The sequence below is a fragment of the Oryx dammah genome, unplaced genomic scaffold (genome assembly GCF_014754425.2).
Source record: "Oryx dammah isolate SB20612 unplaced genomic scaffold, SCBI_Odam_1.1 HiC_scaffold_27, whole genome shotgun sequence".
Taxonomy (NCBI): Eukaryota; Metazoa; Chordata; class Mammalia; order Artiodactyla; family Bovidae; genus Oryx; species Oryx dammah.
In genome coordinates this window covers 120,227,740-120,240,235 of record NW_024070211.1, presented here as the reverse complement: position 1 = coordinate 120,240,235, position 12,496 = coordinate 120,227,740, and positions in this window count along the sequence as shown.

Here is a 12,496-nt window from a genome sequence, read left to right as displayed (position 1 = left end):
CAGATGTTCAAGCTGGTTTTAGAAAAGGCAGAGGAACCAGAGATCAAATTGCCAACATCTGCTGGATTATTGAAAAAGCAAGAGAGTTCCAGAAAACATCTATTTCTGCTTTATGGACTATGTCAAAGCCTTTGACTGTGTGGATCACAATAAACTGTGGAAAATTCTGAAAGAGATGGGAATTCCAGACCACCTGACCTGCTTCTTGAGAAACCTATATGCCAGTCAGGAAGAAACAGTTAGAACTGGACATGGAACAGACTGGATCCAAATAGGAAAAGGAGTACGTCAAGGCTGTATATTGTCACCCTGATTATTTAACTTATATGTAGAGTACATCATGAGAAACGCTGGGCTGGAAGAAGCACAAGCTGGAATCAAGATTGCTGGGAGAAATATCAATAACTTCAGATATGCAGATGGCAGAAAGTGAAGAGGAACTAAAAAGCCTCTTGATGAAAGTGAAAGAGGAGAGTGAAAAAGTTGGCTTAAAGCTCAACATTCAGAAAACTAAGATCATGGCATCTGATCCCATCACTTCATGGGATAGATGGGGAAACAGAGGAAACAGTGGCTGACTTTATTTTGGGGGTCTTCAAAATCACTGCAGATGGTGACTGCAGCCATGAAATTAAAAGACGCTTACTCCTTGGAAGGAAAGTTATGACCAACCTAGATAGTATATTGAAAAGCAGAGATATTACTTTGCCAACTAAGGTCCATCTAGTCAAGGCTATGGTTTTTCCAGTGGTCATGTATGGATGTGAGAGTTGGACTGGGAAGAAAGCTGAGTGCCAAAGAATTGATGCTTTTGAACTGTGTTGTTGGAGAAGACTCTTGAGGGTCCCTTGGACTGCAAGGAGATCCAACCAGTCCATCCTAAAGGAGATCAGTCCTGGGTGTTCATCGGAAGGACTGATGCTAAAGCTGAAATCCAATAATTTGGCCACCTCATGCGAAGAGTTGACTCATTGGGAAAGACCCTGATGATGGGAGGGATTGTGGGCAGGAGGAGAAGGGGACAACAGAAGATGAGATGGCTGAGTGGCATCACTGACTCGATGGACATGAGTCTGAGTGAACTCCGGGAGTTGGTGATGGACAGGGAGGCCTGGTGTGCTGCGATGCATGGGGTCGCAGAGTCAGACACGACTGAGCGACTGAAATGAACTGAACTGAATTGAATCAATGATTAGTCCCTACCTTTTCAGATGCATTTACCTTAGTCTCTAGGCCCCTGCAGGAAGGGGCCAGTAAACTTAATGAAGTGAAAGTCACTCAGTTGTGTCTGACTCTTTGCGACCCCATGGACTATACAGTCCATTGAATTCTCCAGGTTAGAATACTGGAGAGGGTAGCCTTTCTCTTCTCCGGGGGATCTTCCCAACCCAGGGATCAAACCCAGGTCTCCCTCATTGCAGAAGGATTCTTTAACAGTGAGCCACAAAGGAAGCCCAAGAATACTGGCGTGGGTAGCCTATTCCTTTTCCAGTGGATCTTCCTGACCCAGGAGTTGACCTGGGGTCTCCTGCACTGCAGGTGGATTCTTTACCAACTGAGCTGTCAAGAGACCAAAACCATCAGAGAGTGTCATTGTTTAATGTTGTAGAGACAAATGACAAGGAAGCTGAGTCTCTCAACTTTTCAGCTGTTTTAAGAATAACAAAATCTGGTTAATTCTCATTTTTTTGATCTTTTATACTAATTTTGTGTCACAATCCTTTGGCTGATACTCTCAGGTTAATCTTCATCATAATGACAAGCTACAGAACATGTCATTTTGGAAGGTTAGGACTTGGGCTCCAGTGAGTAGAACAGATCTCTGGTGCTTATCAAATGTTTATTGAGGTATCTCTCAAAAAGGACTCCGTTTTAATAATAAGTATAGTTTTCTGGACATAACACTTTTTGCTAAGGGTCTTCAATCAATACCTCTCACAGTTAACAGCAAGGATGGGTGCATCCATCCAATTATTTTATTGATCGTTCTATAAATATAGAAACAATGATATTCTGAAGCCACAAATTTGCCCATAGAAACACTTGGCTTTGCTCTTTCTTGATCACTCTTGGTTTCATATGATACTATAAAAAAAAAAATCAGTGATGATGACAAGCTATGCTCCCTCTGGGGCACATTTTGCTTCTAGCTTCACTGGTTGAGCATTGTTTGGGGATAGCCCAGCACAACATTTTATAAGTGCATTACTTGGAAGAAAAATATTCTTGGCCGACTTCAACAAAATTCACCACAGATTACTACTACATAAATTTAAAAAGGACAATGTCATGAAAATGAAACACTAGTGTTTTATAGAATATTAAACATCCCTCTCACCAGAGCATATACGTTTTTAACCAGAAAAAAGGAAGCTTTTTAGAAAGTTGTTGCTATCACCTGGGTATCTTGACTGTATCAAAGAGTTGGTAATCAGAAAAGGGATACAGAGACAAAGGAAGAACAGTCAACAAACAATAATGCAGCTTTGGGTCAGGGTCCTGGTTCCAAATTCAAGGGATACATATAATATCTTTGAGCTCGTTATAGAAAAAAAAAAAAAAAATCTAACAAATGGGAGATGTTAGCATTCTATTTCCAAAGAAGATCAGTTTAATAACCTTGAGAAGCTCATCAGCAGACCATTTGAAGTCAGATTAAAAGACTGTAGTCCCTGTACATGCCCTGATCCTTATCAGCAACCATTGCTATAAAATTCCTCACCAAATCCTCCTGGGTGGGGACATAGTTTTTCAGGGCACAAGCTGGCTATGTCCCCCTTTGCCTGGCAAAGTAATTCTTTTCTACTTCACCCAAAACTCTGAGATTCGATTCAGCACCAGTGCACAGCAGACTGGAGAAGGAAATGGCCACCCACTCCAGTATTCTTGCCTGGAGAAGCTCAAGGACAGGGGAGCCTGGCAGGCTACCATCCATGGGACTGTGAAGAGTCAGACATGACTCAAGTGACTGAACATGAGCATCCATAGAAGCCAAGTTTATGGCATCACTTATAGAATACAAGGGGCTTCCCTGGTAGCTCAGATGGTAAGGAATCTGCCTGCAATGTGGGAGACCCAGGTTTGATCCCTGGGTTGGGAAGATTCCCCTGGAGAAGAGAATGTCTACCGACTCCAGTATTTTTGCCTGGACAGAACAGCCCGACAGGGCTATAGTTCATGTGGTCAGAAAGAGTCAGACATGCCAGAGAAACTAACGCTTTTACTTTCATAGAAAACAAATGAACAATACATACGGTTGTAGAAAAAAGTATTTCTAAGAACCTGTTCCCTGTTCTCTTGGAAAGAAAGCCTCTGCTGTCTAGGACACAGTTGTAACAGTGACCTGTCTACACACATCTCTACCAGCTGTTACAAACGTTAGAGTATATGAAAATTATATTAGATGTTAATTAAAATATGGATTCTTGTCCACTCTGCAATAATTTATGTGAATACATTTGTAGTTTTTCAAGTAGCCATGTACAGATGTGACAGCTGGACAATAAAAAAGGCTGAGCACTGAAGAATTGATGCCTTTGAACTGTGGTATTGGAGAAGACTCTTGGGAGTTCCTTGGACTGCAAGGAGATCCAACCAGTCAATCCTAAAGGAAACCAACTCTGAATATTCATTGGAAGGACTGATGCTGAAGCTTAAGCTCCAATACTTTGGCCACCTGATGTGAAGAGCCTACTCATTGGAAGAGACCCTGATGCTGGGAAAGATTGAGGGCAGGAGGAGAAGGGGACGACAGCGGATGAGACGGTTGGATGGCATCACAGACTCAATGGACACGAGAGTGGACTCTGGGAGATGGTGAAGGACAGGAAAGACTGGCGTGCTGTAGTCCACGGGGTCACAGAGTTGGACATGACTGAGCATCTGAATAACAACAAGCATTCTTATATTAACTTCAGCCCAGATGAAGAGTTGTGGAACCACGCATGCTTTAAGATACACTGCTTGGATCTTGGACAACATAGGGCCTATGCTCTCCATAGTGAGAAATGGAAATAAATTTGATGGGTCTCCTGCAAATATTGTTCAGGACCTGAGCCAGTCTGGGTTCTGAGGCTGTTAATCATGCCTGCAACAGCACCCTGCAGTAGGGAAGGACAGGCTCTAATTTGAAAATTTCCAGTAAAGGAGGTTTGCTACATCAAAACAGGAAAACACTTCAGTGCTGTGTGTCTGCTGGTTCAGTTGTGTGGATAAGTTTAAATTAAATAAACTGCATTTGATGTAAATTGAGAAGGTCGGACTGGGCAGGTTGTTGCAGACATTGAGTCCTTACAATGATTAATTTTAGCGGGGGGGGGGCATTTCCTAAATGATCCTAAAACATAGGATCATTTTTATTATTGGGGTGCAGTGCTAGCAGGATAAGAAGCATCCTAAGACAGTGTGCTTTATGTTCTATTCTCTTTGGTGTAAAAAAGGTCACTGACTCTATAGTTGCTGGGTTCTGAATTTGAATCTTGGCTCTGCCACTTTAGCTTTGCAAACTTGGGCAAGATACTAAGTTTCAATAAAATTTCCTGTATTGAGGTTTATTAAGGAATCAAAGAAATCCTACTTGGAGATGGCAAGGCACAGCTGTGGTGAGTTCTCATCCTCTCTTCCTTCCTAATATTTCCTTTCTTGATTGACAGCATGACTATGTAGCAAGTCATCCAAACTAGAAGGTTCAGGGTCATTTAAAAAAATTCACTCCCTTCGGTTCTTATCCAATTAGTCAGTAAGTCAATTAACTCTGCTCCTAGGAATCTCAGCAATGCCATCTGCTCTGTCAGCCCTTTTAATACTTGATGCTGCCTCTATCTAGATTGTTCTCCCTCTTCTATGCCTCTATAGGAGGGTGATGTATCCTGCTTTTACAGTGCTACACACTTTTGATCATTCAGCGCTGCACAGGCTTCCTATGGGTAATAACACTGCACACCTCAACTAGACCCTATAGTTCAGCTCTTTCTTCATTCGGATCCTGACTCTAGGAGTTAGAGTGACCTTTTAACACAAGCTTTGGGTGGAGTCTTGAAGATGGTCATGATCCTTCATATATCTATTATATACCCCTGCTCTCTTCCTGAGACTCCTAAAGCCTGTACAAAACAGTGCCCACTGCCAGCCTGCACCCTGCTGCTTACCCCTGAGGAAGGAAAAAGGAATCACCCCTTTCACAGGTATCTTAGGTCAGCTAAAGTGAAGGCACTATTTTCATTTGACTTAAAGGAGTTTCCTGTGAGTGTGTATAACAAAGGGAATCATGATAAAAAGAGCACCTATGCTAATGAGGAATGTGGCAGCGTAGAAAAAAATCAAAAGACATTGACAGAGAAAAAAAATCTCTGAAAGTAGGGAAACCTGAATTGTGGATTCAAGGAAGAAAAACATTTCAAATGATTTCTCTTGAAGCATATCTACTCCACCTCCCTACCTTGTGAGTGAGTGAAAGTCGCTCAGTCGGGTCCATCTCTTTGCGACTCCATGGACTATACAGTCTACGGAATTCTCCAGGCCAGAATCCTGGAGTGGGTAGTATACTTTCCCTTCTCCGGGGGATCTTCTCAACCCAGGGATCAAACCCAGGTCTTCTGCATTGCAGGTGGATTCTTTACCAGCTGAGCCACAAGAGAAGCACAAGGGAAGCATAAGGGAAGCCACAAGGGAAGCCTCCCTACCTTGGTTCCTCCAAATAGTTTATGAAAGCGAAACAGCAAACAGTAAAATTATACAAAATAGGAAGTGATGATCAAAAAGAACAAGAACGTTGTTGCCTTATTCTTGTTGCTGCCAATTCCTAGAGCCAAGTTCTGAAAGATCAGATGCCACTTACTGAGAGCACAATTAAATACTCAGTGGTGGCAAACTTAGAACTGTCAGGAAAAGAAAAGCAGTGCACACAGGCCCTAGGGACCTCTCCATTGTACATGGTCAGGAAATCTGTCCTCAATAGGGTTAAACATATTTAGGATCAGACAATAGTGAAGAGATTTATTCAGACATTTCCCAAATACAAAATAGCCTCATGAAGTTACTACAAGAAAGTGTTCTGGGATTCCGGCAGAGGTGTGAATCCTTTTGTAACATCATGACAAGGAGGCTTTCTGTGACGCTAGTTACCTGCTGCTTTATTATTCCATCTTTCTTTTTAAATTCATCTGTGGCCAGAAGTGCTGATGCAAAATAAAGAAATAAGCCCCCTAAAAGAAGGTGCAGTTAATCATGAAGTTAGATAGAAAGAGAACTAGTTAAGTGGTCTAGAAACTTTTCTGAAAATAAATATTATGAGGAACTTATCAGACATTCCAAAAACGCAGTAACTGACCCTGATGGAGCACCTAATTCATGCTAGGCTCAAGTAGAGTTATGCTACACTACTGATGAATCCAAGCAGGACCCTGTGGGCTTCCTGGGCATGGAAGCCTTTCAGTCTCCCATTCCCAGTTTGTAGGTAACAGATTCCAGATTTCATGACCTTCCTGATTCTCAAAGGGCAGATTCAAACAGTTGTTAATCAGGGTAGGAAGGGGACATGCAAACAAGGGAGGAACAGCCAAGAAATAATAGAGCAGCCTTGGGGCAGGGTCCGGCTTCAGCACTAAGGAATACTCATAATAATATCTTTGCCTTCTACAAGATCTATAATCTCAGAACCTCCAGAATAAAAACAACAATCACAGAACCCTAACCAAAAATGATCACATGGATCACAGCCTTATGTAACTCAATGAAATAATGACCCATGCTGTGCTGGGCTATCCAAGATGAACAAGTCACGGTGGAGAGTTCTGACAAAACGGGGAGAAGGGAATGGCAAACCACTTCAAAATTCTTGTCTTGAGAACACCATGAACAGTCTGAGAAGGAAATAAGATATGACACTGGAAGATCAGCCCCTCAGGTCAGTACATGTCCAGTATACTACTGGGGAAGAGTGGTGAAATAACTCCGGAAATAATAAAGAGGCTGGGCCAAAGCAGAAATGACATCCAGTTGTGGATGTGTCTGGTGGGAAAGTAAAGTCCAATGCTGTAAAGAATAATATTGCATAGGAACCTGTAATATTAGGTTCAAGAGTTAAGGCAAATTGGACACGGTCAAGCAGGAGATGACAAGGGTGAATGTTGACATTTTAGAAATCAGTGAAGTAAAATGGACAGGAACGGGTGAATTTGATTCAGATGACCACTATATCTATTACTGTGGGCAAGAATCGCATAGAAGATATGGAGTAGCCCTCAGGTTAACAAAAATGTCTGAAATGCAGTACTTGAGTGCAATCTCAGAAATGACAGAATGATCGCTGTTTGTTTCCAAGGCAAACCATTCAACATCACAGTAATCCAAGACGGTGCCCCAACCACTAATGCCGAAGAGGCTGAAGTCAAATGGTTTTATGAAGACCTCCAAGACCTTCTATAACTAACACCAAAAAAGATGTCCTTTTCATCAAAGGGGACTGGAATGGAAAGTGGGAAGTCAAGATACCAGGAGTAACAGGAAAATTTGCACTTGGAGTATAAAATGAAGCAGGGCAAAGGCTAACAGAGTTTTGTCAAGAGAACGTATTGGTCATAGCAAACGTCTTCTTCCAACAACACAGATGACTCTCCACATGGACATCATCAAATGGTCAATACTGAAATTGGGATTGATTATCTTCTTTGCAGCCGAAGATGGAGAAGCTCTATAAAGTCAGCAAAAACAAGACTGGGAGCTGACTATGGCACAGATCATGAACTCCTTATTGCCAAACTGAGGCTTAAATTGAAGAAAGTAGGGAAAACCACTAGGCCATTCAGGTATGACCTAAATCAAATCCCTTACAATGGAGGTGACAAATAGATTCAAGGGATCATATCTGATAGAGTGTCTGAAGAGCTTAGATGGAGGTTCCTAACATGGTACACCTTAGAAACATCACTACGAACAAAGCTAGTGGAAGCGATGAAATTCCAGCTGAGCTATTTCAAATCCTGAAAGATGATGCTGTTAAAGTGCTGTGCTCAATATGTCAGCAATTTGGAAAACTCAGCAGTGGCCACAGGACTGGAAATGGTCAGTTTTCATTCCAATCCCAAGGAAGGGCAATGCCAAAGAATGTTTAAACTATCGCACGATTGCCCTCATTTCACATGCTAGCAAAGTAATGCTCAAAATTTTCCAAGCAAGGCTTCAACAATACATGGACCGAGAACTTCCAGATGTACAAGCTCAATTTAGAAAAGGCAGAGGAGCCAGAGATCAAATCATCAACATCAAATTGATCATAGAAATAGCAAGAATTCCAGACAGACATCTACTTCTGCTTCATTGAGTACACTAAAGCCTTTGACTCTGTGGATCACAACAACCTGCAGAAAAATTATTAAAGATAAAGGACTACCAGACCACTTTACCTGCCTCCTGAGAAATCTGTTTGCAGGTCAAGAAGCAACAGTTAGAACCAGATATGGGACAATGGACTAGTTTCCAAATTAGGAAAGTAGTACATCAAGCCTGTATATTGTCACTCTGCTTATTTAACCTATATGCAGAGTACATCATGAGAAATGAGACTGTATATTATCACCCTCCTTATTTCACTTATATGCAAAGTATATCATGCAAAATGCCAGGCTGGATGAAGCAAAAACTGGCATCAAGTTTAGGGGGAGAAATATCAATGACCTCAGATATGCAGATGACATCACCTGTATGGCAGAAAGTGAAGAGGAACTAAAGAGCCTCTTGATGAAGGTTAAAGAGAAGAGTGAAAAAGCTGGCTTAAAACTCAACATTCAAAAAATAAAGATCTTGAGAAAGAAGAATGGAACTGGAGGAATCAACCTGCCTGACTTCAGGCTCTACTACAAAGCCACAGTCTTTAAGACAGTATGGTACTGGCACAAAAACAGAAATATAGATCAGTGGAACAAAATAGAAAGCCCAGAGATAAATCAGCACACTTATGGACACCTTATCTTCGACAAAGGAGGCAAGAGTATACAATGGAGTAAAGACAATCTCTTTAACAAGTGGTGATGGGAAAACTGGTCAACCACTTGTAAAAGAATGAAACTAGATCACTTTCTAACACCACACACACAAAAATAAACTCAAAATGGATTAAAGATCTAAACGTAAGACCAGAAACTATAAAACTCCTAGAGGAGAACATAGGCAAAACACTCTCCGACATAAATCACAGCAGGATCCTCTATGATCTACCTCCCAGAATACTGGAAATAAAAGCAAAAATAAACAAATGGGACCTAATTAAAATTAAAAGCTTCTGCACAACAAAGGAAACTATAAGTAAGGTGAAAAGACCGCCTTCTGAATGGGAGAAAACAATAGCAAATGAAGCAACTGACAAACAACTAATCTCAAAAATATACAAGCAACTTATGCAGCTCAATTCCAGAAAAATAAACGACCCAATCAAAAAATGGGCCAAAGAACTAAATAGGCATTTCTCCAAAGAAGACATACAGATGGCTAACAAACACATGAAAAGATGATCAACATCACTCATTATTAGAGAAATGCAAATCAAGACCACAATGAGGTACCATTTCACACCAGTCAGAATGGCTGCGATCCAAAAATCTACAAGCAATAAATGCTGGAGAGCATGTGGAGCAAAGGGAACCCTCTTACACTGTTGGTGGGAATGCAAACTAGTACAGCCACTATGGAGAACAGTGTGGAGATACCTTAAAAAATTGCAAATACAACTGCCTTATGACCCAGCAATCCCACTGCTGGGCATACACACCAAAGAAACCAGAATTGAAAGAGACACGTGTATCCCAATGTTCATCGCAGCATTGTTTATAATAGCCAGGACATGGAAGCAACCTAGATGTCCATCAGCAGATGAATGGATAAGAAAGCTGTGGTACATATACACAATGGAGTATTACTCAGCCATTAAAAAGAATAAATTTGAATCAGTTCTAATGAGATGGATGAAACTGGAGCCGATTATACAGAGTGAAGTAAGCCAGAAAGAAAAACACCAATACAGTATACTGACACATATATATGGAATTTAGAAAGATGGTAATGATGACCCTGTATGCGAGACAGCAAAAGAGATACAGATGTATAGAACGGACTTTTGGATTCTGAAGGAGAAGGAGAGGGTGGGATGATTTGGGAGAATGGCACTGAAACATGTATACTATCATGTAAGAAATGAAGTGCCAGTCTATGTTCGATGCAAGATACAGGATGCTTGGGGCTGGTGCACGGGGATGATCCAGAGAGATGATATGGGGTAGGAGGTGGGAGGGGGATTCAGGATTGGGAGCTTGTATACATACACCCGTGGTGGATTCATGTCAATGTATGGCAAAACCAATACAGTACTGTAAAGTAAAATAAAGTAAAAATAAAATTAAAAAAAAATAAATAAATTACAAGGAAAATAAATAAATAAAGATCATGGCATCTAGTCCCATCACTTCATGACAAATAGATGGGAAAACAATGGAAACAGTGAGAGACTTTATTTGGGGGGGCTCTAAAAATCACTGCAGGTGGTGACTGCAGCCATGAAATTAAAAGATGCTTGCTCCTTGGAAGAAAAGCTATGATAAACCTAGACAGCATATTAAAAAGCAGAGACATTATTACTTTGCCAACAAAGGTCCATCTAGTCAAAGCTATTGTTTTTCCAGTAGTCACACATGGATATGAGAGTTGGACCATAAAGAAGGCTAAGCGCCGAAGAATTGATGCTTTTGAACTGTAGTGTTGGAGGAGACTCTTGAGAGTTCTTTGGACTGCAAGGAGATCAAGCCAGTCATGTCAAAGGAAATCAATCCTGAATATTCATTGGAAGGACTGATGCTGAAGCTGAAGTTCCAGTACTTTGGCCACCTGATGCGATGAGCTGATTAATTAGAAAAGACCCTGATGCTAGCAAAGACTGAAGGTAAGAGGAGAAGGGGATGACAGAGAACAAGATGGTTGGATGGCATCAATGACTCAATGGACATGAGTTTGAGCAAGCTCTGGGAGATGGTGAAGGATAGGCAAGGTGTGCTGCAGTCCATGGGGGTCACAGAGTTGGACATGACTGAGTGACTGAAGAAAAACATTGTACAAGAGGTGGTGACCAAAAACATCCCAAGAAAAATAAATACAAGGATGCAAAACGGTTGTCTGAGGAGGCCTTACAAACAGCAGAGAAAAGAGTGAAGCAAAAGGCAGAGAAAGGGAAAAATATACCCAAATGAATGCAGAGTTCCAGAGAACAGCAAGGAGAGATAAGAAAGCCTTCCTAAGTGATCAACGCAAAGAAACAGAGGAAAAGACTATAATGGAAAAGACTAGACATCTCTTTGAGAAAATAGGAGATAGCAAGGGAACATTTCATGCAAACACAGGCACAATAAAGAACTGAAATGGCAAATACCTAACAAAAACAGAAGAGATTAAGAAGAGGTTAAGAAGAGGCAAGAATACACAGAACTGTATAAAAAAAAGGTCTTAATGACCCCCAAAACCACAACGGTGTGGTCACTCACCTCAAGCCAAACATCCTCAAATGTGAAGTTAAGTGGGCCTTTGGAAGTATTACTATGAACAAAGCTAATGGAGGTGATGGAATTCCAGCTGAGCTATTTCAAATCCTGAAAGATGATGCTCTTAAAGTGCTGCACTCAATATGCCAGCAAATTTAGAAAACTCAACCATGGCCACAGGACTGGAAAAGGTCAGTTTTCATTCCAATCCCAAAGAAAGGCAATGTCAAAGAATGTTCAAAGTACTGCATAATTGTACTCATTTCACAGGCTAGCAAGATAATGCTCAAAATTCTTCACGCTAGGCTTCAACAGTCTGTGAACTGAAAATTTTCATATGGCACAACCTGGATTTAGAAAAGGCAGAGGAACCAGAAATCAAATTGCCAATGTCTGTTGGATCACAGAAAAAGCAAGAGAATCTCAGAAAAACATCTACTTTTGCTTCACTGACTATGCTAAAGCCTTTGACTGTGTGGATCACAACAAACTATAAAAAATTCTTAAAGGCATGGGAATACCAGACCACCTTACCTGCCTGCTAAGAAACCTGCATGCAGGTTGAGAAGCAACAGTTAGAACAGGACATGCAACAATGGTCTGGTTCAAAACTGGGAAAGGAGTACGTCAAAGCTGTATATTGACACTCTGCTTAATTAACTTCTATGCAGAGCACATTGTGAAAAATGCTGGGGTAGATGAAGCACAAGCTGGAATCAAGATTGATGAGAGAAATATCAACAGCCTCAGATATGCAGATAATACCATTCTAATGGCAGAAAGCAAAGAGGAACTAAAGAGCCACCTGATGCAGGTGAAAGGAAAGTAAAAACAGCTGGTTTAAAATTCAACATTCAAAAAACCAAGATCATGGCATCTGGTCCCATCACGTAATGTGAAATAGATGGGGAAACAATGGAAACAGTGGCAGACTTTATTTTCTTGGCTCCCTAATCACTGCAGATGGCGATTACAAC